Source organism: Cornus florida, unplaced genomic scaffold, assembly GCF_030987335.1.
Source record: "Cornus florida cultivar Cherokee Brave unplaced genomic scaffold, ASM3098733v1 CherokeeBrave_3.0.0_Hap2_Chr01, whole genome shotgun sequence".
Classification (NCBI taxonomy): domain Eukaryota; kingdom Viridiplantae; phylum Streptophyta; class Magnoliopsida; order Cornales; family Cornaceae; genus Cornus; species Cornus florida.
In genome coordinates this window covers 57,162,276-57,166,652 of record NW_026775571.1, presented here as the reverse complement: position 1 = coordinate 57,166,652, position 4,377 = coordinate 57,162,276, and positions in this window count along the sequence as shown.

The following is a 4,377-nucleotide window of genomic DNA, read 5'->3' as shown; positions in this document are numbered from 1 at the left end:
CAATATGTCTATGTATGCTAGAATGAACGTTCATGTATGTATCTCTAGATTTTGTGACATTGGTGCATGTTTATGTGTGTTGATATTATAAATCTAGAGATGGTTGAGGCATGGTGCTTAAATAGATTACTCTTGTGATTTGTTTGATGGTTCATGCTTATTTCTTGATGGATTGTTCCACCTCCTTAGTTTAATTAGTTAAATTTTCATGTCACTACCTTAGTTGTAGTGTAATTGTCTTACTTTCTTAGATAGGTGGATAATCCATGCTTGTTGTTTGATGTTCCATGCTTATGAATGCAAGTAGTATATTTCTCTAATTTAATGAGTGTGCATTAATTGTGGATTTATGGAAGGATTAATGGTTTAATTTGATATGTTGTGATATTCACTAGATTGGCTAGACAATGTATGCTTATTTGGCCATCCATGTTTGATATTCAATTAATGGCACACACTTTCATTTACAACACAAAATCCCCCTAATCCATTAAATATTGAATGTCTAAGAAGGTGATACTTAGTGGTGAACTCTATGTCCCAAGACTCTTCTCTCATATTCTCTACACCTCATTCGCTTTAGTTGTTTTATATTGCATTTATTTAGTTTAAACCATTGTATAATTCAACCGCCAACCATCTTTTGATCATTCGACCTACTAATCAAACAGTGATTTCCAAACTAAAATACGTTTGATTTCCCTTAGGACAATCCCTATTTACTCTAGCTACATTAATAGTTAGTAGTGGTAGTGGCATTCTATAAATTTAAACTTGGCCACACTACACACTTTTGTGCTTTGGTCCGATGACACACCACTCTCTACTAATAATTCATTTCTCTATGCTAATAAATTCACCTAAACAGAGAACTTAGCAAAAAAGAACTCATAACACAAGACCATTATAACTTTAAAAGTTCTTTACCGAGGGGAGGACTGGGAAAGAATAATAGAAATGCACTTCAACTTCTTGATTTTAAACATAATCAAACCAAATCAAATATATTATATATTTCATTTGAAATAGTAACAGCTCAAGGGAAATGTTATTGAAAACTTACACAAACATACAATGCATTGACTTACAACATTGTAATGATTTAACATTAATAAAAAGGCAATGCAAACTACATACTAATTATATTTCATCTGAATACTGAAACCTATAGTGAAAAGAAAATATTATGTGGGAGAAAAAAAAAAGAAAAAAAAAATGAAGAACTTATATATCACAATCGTCGTAAGGATGCATAATTTCTTCACTCATCAGGTCCATAATGAAGCTTAATATCCAAAACCCTCTGAAGTGGTTGCCTGCAAAATTGGTTAACCTTTGGAACCTCAAAACATTTGCACACCTGCTACACATATAAAAGAACCAAATCTATATGTCAAGCATAGGCTATATAATTTTTTTAAAATAATCTATTTCATGAAGGAAACATGTAAAAAGGAGTGTATATATTATTTGTCAAACAAGGTCAAATTTTTTTTACCTAAAATAAAGATAGTTGATCTAAAAGATATTAGATAAATCATACATTTTAACTCTTAGAGTGGAATAGAAAAGTAGGATTCATATGGTTGACCCCAAGTAATTGGGAAAATGCTTTGTTTGTTGTTGTTGATGATATATATATATTTAAACGCCTTGTGGCAGAACAAAAACTATAAACCAAGCAACTATTACATTGCAATACATAGAAACAATGACTTAAAAAAAAAAAAAAAAAAAAGGGCACGAGTTTAAAAAGAAATTAGATATAAATGAAAAGACATAAACTTAGTACGGGGGGAAAAGGAAACCAAGATGGATAGGGAACTAGTTTCAACATATCAAGAGGCTTCAGAAACATTTTTGTATGTAACTCTTGAAAGTAAGCATCATCAAATGAGCTTTATCAATGTACTACTTAAGTATAGAAGTCATTGTTGATGGCAAGTACGTGTATTCTATGCTCCCACTTGCCCTTTAAATTAAGTCAGCCACGAGTACTATCTAAAAGAAGTAAGATAGATAGTGAGTCAAGTTCATAAACATGATTAGGTGCCATAGTAATTCAAGGTTGAAATTTAAATGTAATTATGAGACTATATCTTCAAGTCCCCATAAGGGCAAGATTGTGTGTATCTCTTGCTGATATTAATAATAGATAAATAAATAAATAAAGATTTAGACAATATCTAGGTCACTTATAAACATATCTAGAACATCAATAGGTAAATAGCTAAAGATAAAAATATAAAAAATAATTAGAAAAGATAGTTCAATTATGTGCAACAAAAATCATTAACAACAATCAGGTTGATTTATGTGTATAATAGGTAAACAAAGCTATAATGTTTAGGGAACCAAACTAAACAAATGCAACACGAAACTTTTATTAATTTCTAAAAATTTGAATCCAAGTTTAAATTGTTATGCAATAAACATAAAACTATACTTTTAAAATTAGAAAAGACAATTTCAAAAGTTTGAAGGTTTCTCGAAAAATTTTCAACTCACAAATTGAATTCCTAAAAGTTTATTGCTATCACCTTGAATCTCCACACAAATACTATCTTACCACATGTTGTCGTAAAATATTTATGAAAGAAAAAAAAAAATTAAACTTAACAAAAATAATTTATTCATCAATTTTCGACAAACTATTTTACACCTAAACCTTTGCCAAATACCAAAAAATTAAATTATTTTACCTGAAAAAAGAATGAAAATATTTTACATAGAGTGGCAAATTTGATTGATAAATTATTTTCCTTTCCAATCTCCACGAAACAATTATTCCCATTCCATATGCAGAAGGGTTTGTAATGAACATGACAGACATATGATTTTAAAGTTATAAACCATGAAAAATAGGACGGAATTGTATAAGCAATATAATCAAATTTTAAAAATTATTAAATAGTTCGGGAATCAAAATGCCTAGAAATTGAAAGTTCATTCACTTTGAAAAAGTATATGTATAATATTATTACTACTATTTTCACACATTGTCACTTATATTTAAAAAAAAAAATTAAAATTAAACAAACTTTTCTCATCAAGGGGAAAAAGAAAAAAAAACAATGAGGAAGGAAAAGGAAATCAAATATAAAAAACTAAAAATACATATTGAATACTCCATATACAAACTTATAAAAAAAAAAACCCATCTAGGTGTTCGTAAAAAAAAATAATAATAAAATAAAACAAAAAAATCTACAACAATAATCATGAACACCAAATATATATGTACTCATATAGTCGTATAATTCTAAGGCAAATGTATAACAAAAATTATGAACATTAGCAAAATAAAAAGGACCTAAATGTATTTATGTGTACATATATCTGAATCAAAGAAAAAAGTAGTAGAATAATTAGATCTGATGAAACGATAGTAATGTGAGAGAGATGTATATATACCAACGATGTAGGGGGTTTTGTCAGTCTTGAATCTGGCGTAGCAAGTATCGCAGTAGACTTTGACACGGACTTGAAATGGTTTGCCGATGAAGAGTGTGCTAATAAGCGCCAAGAGGACACAGAGAGCCAATAACAAAATCAACCTACGTGGGTCGTGGTTGACGGCACACTTCGTTCACGCAAATCTTTGCCATTAATCCAAATTAAACCTAAAATTGCAAAAAAAAAAAAAAAAAAAAAAAAATCTCTTTTAACGATCCAGATATATAAAAGATCAAATCAATCTAAAAGAATTATAAAAATAAAGAAGTATAAAAGAAGATGTTTGGTTGTACTAATCTTCATATGTGGTACAAATCCCTAAATCAGATTTCATGGTTAAGATGAGAGAGATGTTGTGTTTTGTTTGAAAGAGCAATTTGGGAGAGAGAGATTTTGGGGGAGTTTCAAATTTTATCTGAAAATTTAAAAGAGCATTCATTACACACGTTCAAATTTTACATGTGGGACCTGACACTCAATTAAATAATATAATATATATTGTGTATAAAGATTTATACAACATGGTAGATATGTCAAAGAAGTTGGTAAATACAGATTTTAACCTATTGCCATGTCAGCACTGGATGGCCTCTGGTGAGAGGTAAGTAGGAGACAATTTTTCCCCAATATATACCATACCTAATGAAAGTCATACAAATATATATAAATGTAATTGATACATAAATTGTTTATATATATATATATACTCATACCACCACCAAAAGACATGCATTTGAATAAAAATAATCCTATAATTCATACATCTGATTACTGAATCTCAACAAATCACTTTCTTTACACCAAATTTTATACATACAATGCCTACTTCAGTTCATGGTTGATAATCTTTGCATATAATTACTTCCAATTTATTGATATAAAGCAAAAGAAACATACCAAGATATTTATACATGATTTTCA